Genomic DNA, 17218 nt, shown 5'->3' with positions numbered 1-17218 from the left:
CAGTCGTCTCTGACTCTTTGCGACCCTATGGACTATAGCCCTCCGATGCTTTTCTGTCCGTGGGATTCTCCAGGTAAGAATACTGGAGTGGGTTGCCATGCTCTTCTCCAGGGGATCTTCCTGACCCAGGGATCAAACCTGCATCTCATGTCTCCTGCGTTGGCAGGCAGGTTCTATACCACTCGCGCCACCTGGGAAGCCCAAGAGAGAGGGATTGCGTTAGTTAGTCGTGTCCGACTCTTTGCAACACCATGGACTGTAGCCTGCCAGTCTCCTTTGTCCGTGGAATTTCCCAGGCAAGAATAGTGGAGTGGGTTGCCATTTCTTTCTCCAGAGGATCTTCCCGACCCAGGGATCGAACCCGGCTCTCCTGCATTTTGGGCAGACGCTTTACAGTCTGAGCACCAGGGAAGCCCAAGAGAGAGGGAAGGAGCAAGCAAACGTGTATTGGGTAGCTACTGTGTGCTTTGTCCACCTTTTATCTCCTTGATTCCTCTCATGAATCCCTTCAGGTAGATACCAACACCCTAAATTTACAGAAGAGGAAACTGAAATTCAGAGAGATGAAGAGATCAACTCAATGTCGTCATCAAATTTCAATCCATGTTGTCCTCTTGCTTCCTTCCACTATTCCACACTACCTTCTGCAAGGGACTATGATCTTACTTTAGGCTTGCTTTATTTTTTTTCTTTTTGGTTATCACTTTTGATTTGTATAGCCACATTATTATCTAAATACAAAATGAATTTTAAAATCTATTATATGGTTTCACATGCCAAAACATGGATGAACCTGGAGGACATCATGCTAAGTAAAATAAGCCAGACCCAGAAAGGACAAATACTGTGTGATTCCACTCACATAAGGTACTTTTAATGGTCAGAATCATAAAAACAGAAGTAGAAAGCTGGTTACCAAGGCCTAGGAGGTGGGATGAGAGAGAATTTGTGTTCTGAAGGTAGAGTGTCAGTGTTGCGAGACGAAGTTCTTGCACAACAATGTAAATATATTTCACATTACTGAACTACACTTAAACATTTAAGATGGTTTTTTAAATCTATCATATAGCTATATGCACCCTTATGTTCATAGCAGCACTATTTACAATAGCCAAGACACAGAAACAACCTAAATGTCCATCAAGAGATGAATGGATAAAAGGATGTGGTATATATATATATATAATGGAATACTACTCAGCCATCAAAAAGGAATGAAACACCATTTGCAGCAACATGGTTGGACTTAGAGATTATCCTATTAAGTGAAGTAATTCAGAAAGAGAAAGACAACATATGATATCATTTATATGTGGAATCTAAAATATGACACAAATGAAACAGAAAAAAAAATAGAGAAATATAAAACAGACTTGTGATTACTAAGGTAGAGGGGGTAAGGGAGAGGGATAGATTGGGAGTTTGGGATTAGCAGATGCAATGGATAAACAACAAGGTCCTACTGTATAGCACAGGGAACTATACTCAGTATCCTGTGATAAACCATAACAGGAAAGAATTTGAAAAAAAAATGTATACGTATACTTATAATTGAATCACTTTGCTGTACAATAGAAATTAACCCCACATTGTAGATCAACTATACTTCAATAAAATAACAAAAAAACTTTCATATAGCAATATAAAATAGACAGTCCAAGATATTAGTGTGTGCAATCTGTTTTTAACTAGGAATTTGATGTGAAAGTGTTAGCCGCTCAGTCATGTCCAATTGTTTGTGACCCTATGGACTGTAATCCTCCAGGCTCTTCTAACCATGGAATTATCCAGGCAAGGATACTGGAGTGAGTACCCATTCTCTTCTCCCAGGGAATCTTCCCGAGACAGGGACTGAACCTAGATTTCTTGCATTGCAGGAAGATTCTTTACTGTCTAGGCCATCAGGGAAGCCCATGGAATTTGATTTGGTGTTCAACAAAGTAACTGATTTTTTGGTTTTTAAAATTTTATTTATTTTCTTTGTTAATAGGCACACAGACACAAGTTTATGTGTGTGTGTGCATGTGTGTGTATACATATATATGTGTGTGTGTATATATATACAAATGTTTGCAGTCTTTTTCTCCTTTCTTTTTTTTCTTGGATCCCCTTTTCCCTTCTACTCTTCCCCTGCACCCACATCAGCCTCCCACCCTACCCCCAGGGTAAACATGTTAATCACAGCATTTGTTCCTGTTCAAATTTTTTTGGTGCTCATATAATTGTACACACACATACACACACACGTGTATATTAAATAAATGGGGGACTGGCTTTTGTTTATTCACACAAGTGAGATTAATATCCTACATATGCTTTTCTACATTTGAGGAATCTCCCTTGCCAGCTGAACCCACCTACCAAGGTAGGAGACTCAAAAAGATGTAACTTCAATTCCTGGATTGGGAAGATCCCCTGGAGGAGGACATGGCAACCCACGCGCATATTCTTGCCTGGAGAATTCCATGGACAGAGGAGTCTGGCAGGCTATAGTCCATGGGGTCACAAACAGTCAGACACAATTGAAGTGACTAAGCACGCGTGCACCCCCACCATCTGACATAGCTCCAACTTATCAATCATGATGGCTGCTGAATACTCCATAGTGTGAGCGGGGCACTGTTACGGAACCAAACTTGGCTCTGATCCCCTGTACACAGTAGAGTCAAGCTGCTGACACCAGGTTTTGGTGAAGGAAAGTACAGCATTTATTGCAGATCACCGTACAAGGAGTCTGGGACACCTAGCTAATTCTTTTGAGCTGGCTAATGCTCAAAAAGCCTGAACTCCCCGATGGGTTTCAGCAAGACATTTTTAAAGACCAGGTGAGGGAAGGGAGTCTCAGGATATGTGATCTAGTGCACAGTTCTCTAAATGGTTGATGGTGAAGTAACAGGGTGGCGTCACTGGGGTTAAAATTATCAATCCTTAGGCTCCAGTAGGGCTTCCCTGGTGGCTCAGATTCGACCCCTGGGTTGGGAAGATCCCCTGGAGAAGGGCACAGCTACTCACTCCAGTATTCTTGCCTGAAGAATCCCGTGGACAGAGGAGCATAGCAGGTTGCCGCCCATGGGGTCACAAAGAGTCAGACAAGACTGAGCGACTAACTCTAACACTAGGCTACAGTAGGTGCTCCCAATCATCAAGTAGCTAATTTCTTCCATTTGGTGGGGGTCTTCACATCTACAAAACAACTCAGGAAACGTGCATCTACTATCTATCTACTACTACTTCAAAGAGGAGCTAAAGAGGATATTAGTGGTGTGCTGCAGTCCACAGGGTCACAAAGAATCAGATATGACAGCGACTGAACAAGAACAAAAAAGAGGGTATGGCGGAGGGTGTCTGTCCCAGGAAGGCCCCCTGAGGTCCCGCTTGGTTACATCGCTGTCTCCTTTACTGTACATTACCAGAGTCTGTCACTGGGTTTTCCATTTTCAGCCACTGTAAACAATGCAGCAATAAATACCTTGCACATGTGTCCTTTTATACTGGCCTTTATTTCTATTAACTTATTCATTTAATAATGAAGACCCTAAAATATTTGAAAATCATCTTTGCCATGTATTCACATATAAGGGCTTCCCTCGTAGCTCAGTTGGTAGAGTCTGCCCACAATGCAGGATACCCGGTTCGATTCCTGGATCGGGAAGATCCCCTGGAGAAGGAAATGGCAACCTACACCAGTATTCTTGCCTGGAGAATCCCATGGACAGAGGAACCTGGCAGGCTACAGTCTATGGGGTCGCAAGAGTCAGACCCAACTGAGTGACTAAGCACAAACACACAGACATACATAAGGAGGCCAGATAGGACCCAGGAGACTAAAAATCCTGGGAACAGAACAATGGACGAAAGTTTCACTTTTTATATTTCCATTTATGTTGTCACATTATTCATAGGACAGATAAAAACTGTGTTGCTGATGCAAGTTCACTTGCCCTACGCAAGGTGAAGACAAACCAAAGCAAAGCACTGAGTTTAGGAGCAGAAAGAGGTCCATTGCAGGGCCATGCAAGGAGACTGGGTGGCTCACGCCCAGAAGAAACCCAAACTCTCTGATGGGCTTCAGCAAAGCATTTTCAGAGAAAAACTCAGGAAATATGCATGAGGTACTGTTATATGGATACTTCAGAGAGGAGCTCCAGCAGAGGAGATGAATGGGGAGTCTCTCCCAAGAAGGCCCTATTAGGGTCTTGCTCAGTTACAATTGGAAGGAAACAAACATATCTGATTTATGTGTAAAAATCCTATAATTGTAGGAAAGAAAGGGACCTTTGGGCCCCAGCAACAAGATAACAGGGAACCGAGTCAGAAATGGACTCTCCTTCTAAATAGCTCTTTATTCTTTAACACACCTTGATCTGCTCAAAGCCTTTCCAGAGTCTGGGACAGTTGGGGAAACAGGGACGCAGAGCTGTGTCTGCCCAGGGCAGTGACCACACAGCACATCATGTCAGAGAGAGGCCAAATAAAAAGCTTGGCGCCTCAGCTCTCACAGACCTAACTCCATCTCTCCATGACTCAAAAAGATACTTGCTCTCTCTTCTATGACAGCTTTAGACCAATGTGATGAAAGGCATGTGGAGTCTGGAAAAGCCAGTCCCCAAGAATTTTGCTTGTGAGAAGGTTCCGTGGAGACCAGAGAGGGCAGAGGCTTGTACTCTAAACCCTCAGCTCAACTCCACAAATCTTGAGTGTCCCTTACATGCTAGGTGTGATCTAAGTTTGTAGGGGACGGGAAAAACCAAAAGCTTCATTTGTGTTTATGTTTCAGGAAGCTGCCAGAAGATCTTAAACAGCAAGCTACAGCAATGGGAAGGCAAACAGAAGAAATCACTTATCTCAGATATCAGGAGTGACGCAGAGCTTTTAATAGCTCTCAGAAACAATGGGCCCAAAGAAAGCACACCCTTACGAGCTTACCACTAAGCCATTGACATCAGCAGATACACTTTATGGGCTATCATTAATTCTCACACCAGTTATTGTTTTTAGCACTTTATACAATTATCTAAAACAATGTTTCGCCAGCTTTGACTCTAACTCAAGCATTAAGAATCTGAGGGTGTGAGGAAAAATATCATATGACACCCTTACATGTGAAATCTCAAAAGAAATGCTACAAATGAACTTTTTTGCAAAATAGAAACAGATTTGCAGACTTACAAAAGGAATTTACAGTTGCCAAAGGGGAAGGATGGGGGGAAGGGATAGTTAGGGAGTTTGGAATGGACAGGTACATACTGCTATATTTAAAATGGATAACCAACAAGGACTTACTGTATAGCACAAGGACTTTGTTCAATGTTATGTGGCAGCCTGGATGGGAGGGGAGTTTGGGGGATAGTGGATATATGTATATGTGTGGCTGAGTCTCTTTGTTGTTCGCCTGAAACTATCACAACATTGTTACTAGGCTATACTCCAATATAAAATAAGAAGTTTTAATAAAAGATAAAAAAAGAATCTGAGGTTGTGTTCAAAGTAGGTTACAAGGAACATTCAGGAGCACTCAACCTCCTCATCTCAGGTGCCAGGATCTTAGGAAGCGGGAAGACCAGGCAAGAGCAAAATGCAGTCTGATTTGACATAGAGAGGTCTTCCCTGGGAGCTCAGTTAGTAAAGAATCCACCTGCAATCAGGAGACCCTGGGTTGATTCCTGGGTTGAGAAGATCCGTTGGAGAAGGGATAGACTACCCACTCCAGTATTCTTGGGCTTCTCTCATGGCTCAGCTGGTAAAGAATCTGCCTGCGATGCAGGAGACCTGGGTTCGATCCCTGGGTTGGGAGGATTCCCTGGAGAAGGGAAAGGCTATCCATACTGGTATTCTGGCCTGGAGAATTCCATGGACTGCTTAGTCCATGGGGTCACAAAGAGTTGGACATGACTGAGCGATTTTCACTTTATTCCACCTCACTTGACATAGAGAAAAGGCTGGTGGTGGTTGCAAAGAGGGAGGAGCGGTGGGGGAGGGAAGGGTTGGGAGTTTGGGGTCAGCAGATGCTAATATATATAAGATGGATAAACAACAAAGACCTACTGTATAGCACAAGGAACTGTATTCAATGTCCTATGATAAATCATTATAATGGAAAATAATATAAAAAAGAATATACGTGCGTAAGGAGCAGTGTGTTATTCACTCAGTCATGTCTGACTCTTTGCAATGGTAGCCAGCCAGGTTCCTCTGTCCATGAAGTTCTCCAGGCAAGAATATTGGAGTAGGTGGTCATTCCCTTCTCCAGGGGATCTTCTCTTCCACATTGCAGGCAGATTCTTTACCATCTGAACCACCATGGAAGCCCCATATATGTGTATAACTGAGTCACTTTTCTGTACAGCAGAAATTATCACATTGTAAATCAACTATACTTCAACAAAATTTTATAAAATAAAAAGTGAAAAAAAAATTAATTAATTAAAAAGTGCAGTCTAATTTGGGACTTGACTCTTAGCTTGAGAAATCCAGGCATTTCCAGGTGGAAAAGCTGCTTCCTTTATTGAAGGGGAAATTCACATTTCTGCTTTGATAATATCTTTCTGTAAAAGGGACTCATGATGAATATAACAAAACAGAATTAGACTCACAGATATATAGTGGTTACGGGCAGGGAAGAGAGGGAAGGGAGAAAGGGCAAGATAGGAGTAGGGGATTAAGAGGTACAAACTAGGGCTTCCCTGGGGTGATCCAGTGGTAAAGAATCTGATTACCAATGCAGGGGACACGAGTTCAATCCCTGGTCTGGGGAGATTTCACATGCCTCAGGGCAGTTAAGCCAGTGCCCCACAACTACTGAGCCAGCACCTAGAGCCCACACTGTACAATAAGAGAAGCCACTGCAATGATAAGCAACTGCAACTAGAGAGCAGCCCCCACTCACTGCAGCTAGAGAAACCCTGCAGGCAGCAGCAAGCTGAAAATAAAAGAAATAAATACATGAAAATTTATTAAAGAGGTACAAACCACTATGTATAGTATAAATAGGCTACAGGGACATACAGCACAGGGAATATAGCCAATATTTTATAACTTTAAATGGAGTGTATCTATAAAAATATTTAATCACCATGTTGTACACCTAATGGAGAAGGAAATGGCAACCCACTTCAGTATTCTTGCCTGGAGAATCCCATGGACGGAGGAGCCTGGTGGGCTACAGTCCACGGGGTCGCAAAGAGTCGGACACGACTGAGCGACTTCACTTTCACTTTCACTTTGTACACCTAAAACTAATATAATGTTGACAATCCATTATACCTCAATAAAATAAAAATATAAAGTAAAACAGGGGCTCATGTTTTGTTTACACTGGATACAGCAATGAACAGGAGACACATGGTTCCTGCTCTTAGGCAGTTTTACTGACTAGCTAGGAGATCCTAAGAAAGTTTTTTTTTTCTTTCTTCCCCTTGGTTAGTTGACAGCTCAGTTTTCCCATTTGTCAAATGGAGGACTTTCTTTCTCATGGAGCTTCCCGAGGGTCCACAGATGGGTGGTATTCATTCTGAAGACACCGGCACAAACAGCTTTGCTAAAATTGCTCTCCACACCCAGGTGGAGGGTTTCTGCACACTCTGTTCTGACATCTCATTACTCAACAACTTGTGACCACGTGCTCCAGCTCCGTTTTTAACAACCCAGGCCAGAACTATATTTCTGTGTCAAAGTCCTTCCATAACAACAGTTTTAAAAGTGACGGACCCTTAAAATATTCACTACCTTCTCACCTAGTAATTATACTTCTGGGAATCTAGCCTAAAGAGACACTGTAAAAAATATACAGGAAAGCAAAGATTTATGCAGAAAGATGTTCACTGCTGCATTATATTAAATGGCAACCAGAAAGAAAAGTGGAAACACAAGCTGCAGGGCAACGCAGCCTGTGTGCCACAACTACTGAAGCCCAGGAACCCAGAGTCTGTGCTATGCAACAAAAGGCGCCACTGCAGTGAGAAGCTGCACTCACCACAACTAGAGAAAGCCCATGCACAGCAATGAAGACCCAGCGCAGCCAAAATTAAGATAAATTAATTCTAAAAAAAAATTTTTGAAGAGTAAACAGCTCAAAAAAAAAAAGTGGAGACAGCATTAAAATGTATTTGGTATGATTGTAGCTATGTTTGTGTGTATATATACCTTCCAGAGGTATGGGGGTCACAAACAGTCAGACACGACTGAGACTAACCCTTCCACTTTTTTTCACTTTCATAGTTTTGGTAATGAATTAGTGACAGGTACAAAGAAAACTTAAGCAAACTGAAAAACACATATTTATTCCGAGGAAATTTAATATGGTATAAAATGTGATTTGACTATGAGTAATATTTAAATAGTCACAATAACGTAAGCATTAAACATTTATCTAGTTACAATTTATTGAGAGGGTAGAAAAACATGGAGAGGAAAAATGCTGTATAGAAAGCTGAATCCCCTTCCTTTGTAGCAGCAATTAAAATACTAAACTTGAGGGACTTCCCTGGTCCAGTGGTTAAGACTCCATACTCCCAGTGGAGGGGGCCTGGGTTTGAGAACTGGTCCCTAGTCAAGGAACTAGATCCTACATGCTGCAAATATGTGTTTGCACGCTGCAACTAAAGATCCTGCATGCCACAACAATGACTGAAGATCCTGCACGCTGCAACTAGGACCTGGCACAGCCAAATTAACATTAAAAAATCAAAAACTAAATTTGAGAAATGGTCATACTACCCAAAGCAATCTACAGATTTAATAGGATCCCTATCAAATTACCTGTGACATTTTCCACAGAATTAGAACAAATGATCCTAAAATTTATACGGCAGTAACAAAGACCTGGAAAGAGTCGAACATGACTGAGTGACTGAACAAGAAAGATCCAGAATTTCCAAAGCAATCCTGAGGAAAAAGGACAAGACTGGAGGCATAGCCCTCCCAAACCTCAGACAATGTCACAAAGTTATGGTAATCGCACCAGGAGGACCCTGAGGAATGGGATGGGGAGGGAGGGGAGAGGGGGCTTCAGGACGGGGAACACATGTACACCCATGGCTTACTCATGTCAATGTTTGACAAAAACCACTACAATATTATAAAGTAATTAGCCTCCAAGTAAAATAAATAATTTATTTTTAAAAGATAGGTGGTATTGGCACAAAAACAGACACATGGATCCTTGGAACAGAATAGAGAGCCCAGTAATAAACCCACACACCTACCATCAATTAATCTTCAACAAAAGAGGAAACAATATACAATGGAGAAAAGACAGTTTCTTCAGCAAGTGGTGTTAGGAAAGCTGGACAGCCATGTGTTAATCAATGAAGTTAGAAAACTCCCTCCTATCACACACAAAAATAAACTCAAGTGGCTTGAAGACTAAAATATAAGACAAAACATTATAAAACCCCTAGAACAGAACATAAACGTTCTCTGATGTATATCACAGCAATGTTTTTTTAGGCAATAGAAATAAAAACAAAAATAAACAAATGGGACCTAATCAAACTTGTAAACTTTGCACAGCAAAGGAAATCATAAACAAAATGAAAAAACAAACTATGGAATGGGAGAAAATATTTACAAATGATGTGACTAACAGGGCTTAATTTCTAAAATATACAAACAGCTCATACAATTCAATATCAAAAAAACAAACAAACCAATCAAAAAATGGGCAGAAGACCTACATATATAACTTTCTAAAGAAGACATACAGATGGCCAACAGACATAGAAGCAGATGCTCAACATTACAAATTCTTAGAGAAATGCAAATCAAAACTACAATGAGGTATCACCTCACACCAATCAGAATGGCCATCATTAAAAAGTCGACAAATAATAAATGCTGGAGAAAGTGTGGAGAAAGAGGAACTCCCCACAATGCTGGTGGGAGTGCAAACTGGTGCAGCCACTATGGAAAACAGTATGGAGGTTTCTTAAAAAACTAAAAATAGAATTATCATATGATCCAGCAATCCCATTCCTGGGCATATATTCAGAAGAAAACTATAATTCAAAAAGATACATGCAACTTTATGTTCGTAGCAGCACTATTCACAATAGCCAAGACAGGGAAGCAACCTAAATGCTCATCAGCAGACGAATGGAAGATTCGGTGCATATACATGATGGAATACTACTCAGCCTTAAAAAGAATGAAATAATGCTATTTGTAGCAAGATGGATGGACACAGAGATTATCATATTAAGTGAAGTAAGTCAGATAAATAAAAACAATTACCATATGATATCACTTATATGTGGACTCTAAAAGATGGCATGAATGAACTTATTTACAAAACAGTAACACACTCACAGACATAGGAAACAAACGTATGGTTACCAAAAGGGAACAGGGTAGAGGAGTATGAAATTAGTAAATACAAACCACTACATATAAAATGGATAAACAACAAGGTCGTTCTTATAGCACAGGGAACCATATTCAATAGCCTGTACTAAGCCATAATGGAAAAGAGTATGAAAAGAATATATCGATACATATATGGATATATACATATGAATCTCTTTACTGTACACCAGAAGCACAACATTGTAAATCAACTATCTTCAATTTTTTAAAAAAGAAATCTAAAACCGAAAAAGATCAAGGAATTGTAGTATAACCTGTTATTTAGAAATAAGGAAGTAAATGACAAATGTCAGAGCTAAAACTTGAAAGTGGCAGGTGGGAAAGGAGGTGTGTGACACCCGGGGATGTCAGCCTGGGGGCCACTCTTTTCATAAAAATCTCATGATGATATGCAGACATAACTTTGATTTTTTTGGTTAGTTTTGGGGGTTTTGGCCACACCTCATGGCTTGTGGGATCTTAGTTCCCCAACCAGGGACTGAAGGCCCAGCCCCAACAGTGAAAGTACTGAGTGCTAACCACTGGACCACCAGGGAATTCCCATGTTTTATTTTTTTAATTAAACTTTTAAAATATGAGAGGCATTCATGGCAAGTGAGAGGATGGTACACCCCAACAGCCACGTAGAGTGGATTCATGGGGTAAAGTGTAGGGGGTGAGGGAGACACCTTGGTGGGTTGAGACAGGAAGGCCAAGTGTCCCAGGGGAGAGGGAACATCAAGAATGGTTGAACAGAGGGGTTCTGATCACACCCTCATTTTTTATCTTGCCCACATTCTCATTAGAATGGTCACTGGGGGGACTTCCTTGGTGGTCCAGTGATTGGAAATCTGTCTCACAATGCAGGGTATGTGGCTTTAATCCCTGGTCAGGGAACTCAGATCTCACAAGAAGAGGAGCAAGTGAGCTCATGCACAACCAAGACCCGATGAAGCCAAATAAATAAATGAAAGTGAAAGTGTTAATCGATCAGTCATGCCCCATTCTTTGCAACCCCATGGGCTGTAACCCGACAGACTCCTCCGTCCATGGAATTCTCCAGGCAGGAATACTGGAGTGAGTAGCCATTCCCTTCTCCAGGGGATCTTCCCAAATCAGGGATCGAACTCAGGTCCCCTGCACTGCAGGCAGACCTTTACCATCTGAACCACCAGGGAAGCCCAAATAAGTAAATACTTTAAAAAAAAAAAAAAATAAGGTCATTAGGTAGAAATGAGAGTGGGAGAGATGAACAGCAAGAGGCCTAGTTCCAGGGAGAAAGGAAGGTGGCGATGGTTGTAGGGATGAAGAGGAGGGCATGGGTGACAGATATTTCTGGGGGACTCACTGGCACTCAATTCACTAGCTGAGGGGAACGAGGAAGAGAAGAGAGTTAATAGTAGTGATGAGGGGGAGCAGTTTGGAAGAAGAAAGATTCAGTCCTAACCGTGGACACCACCCCCAAGACAGAAGTCTCACCCTCTACCATCCAACACAAAAATCCTGGTGTGCAAAGGCGAGGAGCCAAGGGGTAGAGTTAGGAGTTCAAACGTGGGAGCCTTTGGGTTAAAATACCTAAAAAGATAGAGCCATATAAAAGAAAAATGAAAAAAAAAAAAAGAAAAATGGTCTTTGCAGCCAAACAGACCGAGCCACAGTCATGCCACTCAGTGTCTGTGTGACTTTACTCTCCAAGACGGGCCTGGCTACACCCAGCTCACCGAGTTGCTGGGAGACAGTGGGAGGAAAGAGCTGTTAAAAACCCTCACTCAGCATCCAGCAACATGAGCAAGCAAGCTCCCGAGCCTGCGTCCCAACTCCCACTCATACCCCACAACAGCCCGGAGGTCGTCTAGGAAAGCCGTGCCAGCTCTTTCACTTGGCTCTTTGCTTCCTCCCTCAGGCTGTCAGGTCCCAGAAGATTCCTCGGAGGCATCTCCAACCCCTTCTCATCACTTCAAGAATGGAGACCACACAGAATTTTTGCATCAACCAGAAATTCAGCTTTATTAGCCCACCACCAGTGGAGAGGGAGGGAAGACAGCCGGGAGCCGCATGGGGGGAGTGGGGGCCAGACCCGGGCCTTCGGGCGGTGAGGCTGGCAGGTGGGCAGGCGGGAGAGCAGGCAGGAGGCTCCGGGAGAAGCCGCTCAGGGCTTGGAGCTCTGGCCCGGGCAGAAGCCGGACGAGCCCTCCTCCTTGAGGATGGACCGGGTCAGCCGGCCAGAGGAGGACGGGAGGGAGGAGGTGAAGACTGTGGGAGAGAGGAAAGGAAGTGAGAAGGGCCCTGGGAGGGCCGGGGGCTCAAGGGTGGCCGGGACCCTCAGGAGCCTTACCTTCGCAGGAAGTGTAGTTTTGGCTGGATGGTTTCTGGGAGGAGAGACTGTGCGGGAGAAAAAGCAGAGCGGTCAGGTGTGCTGGGAGCATCAGGGGCAGGGCCGAAGGGTCTGGGGGACAGGACAGGGGGTCCGGGCACTCACTGGGCATCCTCGCCGTCCAGCAGGCGGCGGTAGGTAGCGATCTCCTGCTCCAGCTGTGTCTTCACGTCCAGCAAGTTTCTTGTACTCCTAGTTCTGCTGCTCCATCTCGCAGGGCAGCTGGGCCAGCTGCTCCTCCAAGCTGCAGATCTGCTCCTGGATCTGGGCCAGCTGCAGGCAGTAGCGGTTTTTCGTCTCCTCCAGGCTTTTCTCCAGGGATGCTTTCTGTGAATGGGAGGGAGAGAGACAGTCAACAGAAGTGATCATTGCTGACCCCCTAGGACTCTGGGCATGTGTCCAGAGAGGTGCATGGATTTAGACCCCAGTTGGGCTGCTGATGAACCAGACGACGTGGAGAAAAGTTATTCCACTGTTTGAGCCTTAATTTCTCCATCTGTATAATGGGTGCAGTGATCCCTCCAACCCACTCCTGAGAAAAAAGGAGGAACCATTTAGTGGCAGGGTTCCATTACAGGGGGTGGCGCCATTGCTGGCAATTTGGATGCTGGGGCTGTGCCCTCCCGGTCCTTCTCCATGCAGAGCTGGGACTGCAGCTCAACCTCCAGCCCCTGGAGCACCCGCCGGAGTTCATTCAGCTCATTGCGACTTTTCTGCATCAGCTCACTGTTAAAGGCCGCTTCTTTGTTCAGCTCCTCGGACTGAGACAGGAAAGAACAGAAGGTTTAGAGTGCTCCAGAGGCCCCCTGGCTGGGAAGTCTGGCAGAAGGGCTGAGGACCCATGTCCCATGTCCCATGCCTTGCTCAGAAACCAGGCCTCGGCGTCCCTGCAGTTCCTGTCTGCTATCTGCTCATACTGGTCACGCATCTCATTCAGGATGCGGCTCAGGTCCATGCTGGGGGCAGCATCTATCTCCACGCCGACATCCCCACCAGTCTGATTCTGTAAGGCAAGCATCTCCTAGGAAGGGATGCGAGGAGGTGCTCAACTTACCCCTTCCCTGGCCCCAGGTGCATTTGCAACCCCACTGGACCTGCCTCCCACCACCAGCAGCAACCTTACCTCCTCGTGGTTCTTCTTCAGGTAGGCCAGCTCCTTCTTCAGGCCTTCAATCTGCATCTCCAGGTCAGTCCTGGCCAGGGTCAGCTCATCCAGCACCCGGCACAGGCCATTGATGTTGGCCTCTATGCTCTGATGCAGGGTCAGCTCATGCTCATACCTGGTAAGACAAAGGTGAAGGCCTCAAGGTCCATCATGAGGCTTCTGAGGCTCAAGACCTGCTGATCATCCTGGGTGGACAATCCCGCTGCTCGCCCTCTGCTCACTTGGTCCTGAAGTCAGCAACTGCCAGCCTGGCGTTGTCAATCTGCAGAAGGGGCTGTGCATTCTCTATGGTGGCCTCGATAATCTGCAGAGGGGATGAAGAACAGGTCTGATTAGCCAAGGCCCTGCTGCTCAGAAGTGAATAGCAAAGATGAGAGAAAGAAGCCTCCCCAGTCTTGAGAGTTGTCTAGCTGATAGGTCAGGCTTTACATCCCCCCAGTCAGCCTCAGGTGCCTTCTCCACTGAGCTTAGTGTGGGGGGGTGATACAACCACATATCCCCCACCACATCCTGGGCCCAAGGCTGAGAGAAACTGAATCCAAAGAATGCTTGCAGGGAATAAGAGACTCAGGATACCAGCCCAGCATCAGGGTACCCTGATGCTGAAAAAGGACCCTCTGCCACCAATTCTAAGTGGCCTGTGGTCACTCCTCAAAAGCAGGCCTCAGTCTCCCTCTTTGTAAAATGGAGACACTAGCAAGCGTTTTTCTAAGGGCCACCAGAGCTACCCCCTGGCCAACCCACCTTGTTCCTCAGATCCTCAATGGTCTTGAAATAGGGGCTGTAGTCGCGAGCAGGCCTGGGCCCCTGACTCTGGTACCAGTCATAGATCTTCATCTCCAGCTCCCTGTTGGCCTCCTCCAGGGCATGCACCTTGTCCAGGTAGGAGGCCAGACGGTCATTCAGGTTCTGCATGGTGATCTTCTCATTGCCAGGGAGGAGCGTAGCCAACACCAAGGCCACCCCCATATCCTCCAACCAAGCTGCCACACAGAGCCTCCCCAAGGCTGCTGCTGAAGCCACCGCCATAGCTGCCCCCCAGCCCGCAGACACCCCTGGAGGAGTAGTGAGGGGAGCAGGATACAGACAGGCCCCCATAGGCGCTGGAGGCCCAGCAGGAGCTTCCGGACAGGATGGAGGACACGCAGCTGGAGCCCACCAATGCGGCTGGAGCCCTTCACGGAGCTGGAGGAGGTGAACTGGCAGCTGCAGGTGGTCACGGTGAGAAGCGAGAAGGGCAGGGTGCTCAGGGAGGCCGAGAGGATGCTGAGGTGGCCTCGAACAACAGGAACGTTTATATGCACGTGAGGAAGGCAGGGCTCCCCTCCAGATTTCATCACTCCGGGTCCCATCCAACGCCCCTCTCTGGATTATTCAGCCCAGGGTCGATGCATTTCACTGTTCTGCGCTGAGTTCCCACCCAGATTTTTTTGGGGGGGGGGGGTGGAGCCAAGAGAAAACACCCCAACTCCAGTTGGTGGTGACTTAGGCTAGGCGATGAGAATCTGGCTCCCGTTCCTAGAGCCTGAGGGGCCAGCAGTGCCCTGTCACAGGCGACTCTGTGGTGACTGCGTCCCCGGGCAGTGAGTCAGGCCATGCAAGGACTCCCTGCCCCATGGTGACAGCCTTGGATGAATGGCCTCAGTGATGCTGTCCAGGGGCTGTCTCGGGAGACGGCTGTGGAATCCTGGCTGTGGACAGGAGAGCTGGGTTCGTGGCCCTGCTCTGCTGTGCTCACTGTGTGACCATCTTCCTTCTATGAGCTGTTGTTCGCCCTCAGCTAAGTGACAAGGCTGGACTGGGCAATCTCAGAGCTCTTTCTAGTTCTAAAAATTCTATGACTCTTTCCCTTACTGGATTCAATTTCAGTTTCAGGGGATGCTTTTGAGCCCCCAGGACCTCCTGGAAGTGGTGTGTACCATGAAACCAGTACATGGCAGCTTGAATCCCTGCCCTGACAAGCTACATGGCATAGGCAGTCCTTTGGTCTGCGAGCCTCTGGGCCTCGGTTTTCTCATCTGTGAAAGGGGAGGACATACCACTAGCCACAAAGGAACAAGCATGAAGGACCTCCCCAGTGGCCACCCTTGGCCCCCACAAGTCTCCCCTTCCTTCCTTTCCAGCCCAGCTACCCCTCACCTGCCCCTTCTCACCCACCTCCATCCTCTGGTGCCTCCCTCCCTCCCCCTGGCCCTCCCCATGCCCCCTCACACTCCCACCCTTTGAGCAGCACCCCTCCACCAATGCCTTGCTTCACCTAATCATGGGTACCCACCAAAAACTGCAGTGGGAAGGAGTCCCCACTCTGCTGCTGGCACCCCTGTGACCCCGACCCCTACCACAGGCTTCCAAGCCCCGACATTGTATTGAGGCTCAGATCCCATGTTTTCTCTGGGGCACCCACAGATTCTAGGTTTATCTTGACAACTCCATGTGTTCAGTCAAGGAGACAGGGAAGGTGGGTCTCTGGTCACCTGCCTCACTGACCAGGGCTCGGGTATCATATGGAGTGCCCTACACAAGCCACACACAGTCCTGTGAGGAGCCCTGTTCCTGCCACCAGTTCACAGATGATGGACCTGGAAGGGAAAGCGGACTACTCAAGACTCCAGTCAGTGGGGAGCTAAGGCTTGAAACCCTGTCTGTCTGCTCGCCCATCCCAAACCCTTTCCACCATCCTGAACCACTCTCTCTATGCCCCTCCAATAAACACCATTATCTTGAGTCAACTCTGTGAAGTGAGGAGAAGAGGGGGAGACCCAGAGAGAGCCAGAGAAATGGTGATTTACCCAAAGTCACTGAGCTGCAAAGCCAGGATGAGACCCTGGAGCTTGGAATGTCTCCACATTTCCACACATGCCCTGCGGGTGGGGACCAGGTGTGTCCATTACCATCTGTCTCCCCAAGGTGCCTGGAATGAGCTCTGCCCAGAGGGCATGACCTTGGCCTGGGGGCTGAAGACAAGATGGGGGGGGTCTGGACTCCAACACAGAGGCCTCCCTGGGGTGCCCTGGGGGGTGGCCACTGTCCTTGCTCTGAAGTGGCTCTGTGGAGGTGAGAAGAGGCAGAGAGGGCTTGTCTCAGCCTGAGCCCTGCTGGGCGATACCACCTTGAACCTTGGGGCAGGAAAGTCTGTCTCAGCGTAACCAGGGCTTTGCTTCTGCCACATCACACCCCGTACCTGTATGCACAGGGCCCAGAGAGATGAGCAGAGCTGGTACCCAGCACACACCTTCAGGGCCAGGCCTGGGAGAGGGAACTTACTGCTCCTTTCCCCCAACCCCCAAAATGGACAAAAGGGACTCTGGAATCTTGAACAGATATCCCACCATCACAGG

At 46.4% G+C, this 17218-nt stretch overlaps 1 pseudogene; it reads right to left on the bottom strand.

Annotated features, from left to right (window-relative positions):
• Positions 1-12465: 12465 nt before the first annotated feature.
• LOC110133846 (keratin, type I cytoskeletal 16-like) lies at positions 12466-15217 on the bottom strand (annotated as a pseudogene).
• Positions 15218-17218: the final 2001 nt, after the last annotated feature.

Source organism: Odocoileus virginianus, chromosome 17 (genome assembly GCF_023699985.2).
Source record: "Odocoileus virginianus isolate 20LAN1187 ecotype Illinois chromosome 17, Ovbor_1.2, whole genome shotgun sequence".
NCBI classification, from domain to species: Eukaryota; Metazoa; Chordata; class Mammalia; order Artiodactyla; family Cervidae; genus Odocoileus; species Odocoileus virginianus.
This window is presented reverse-complemented; position numbering and strand designations above follow the sequence as displayed.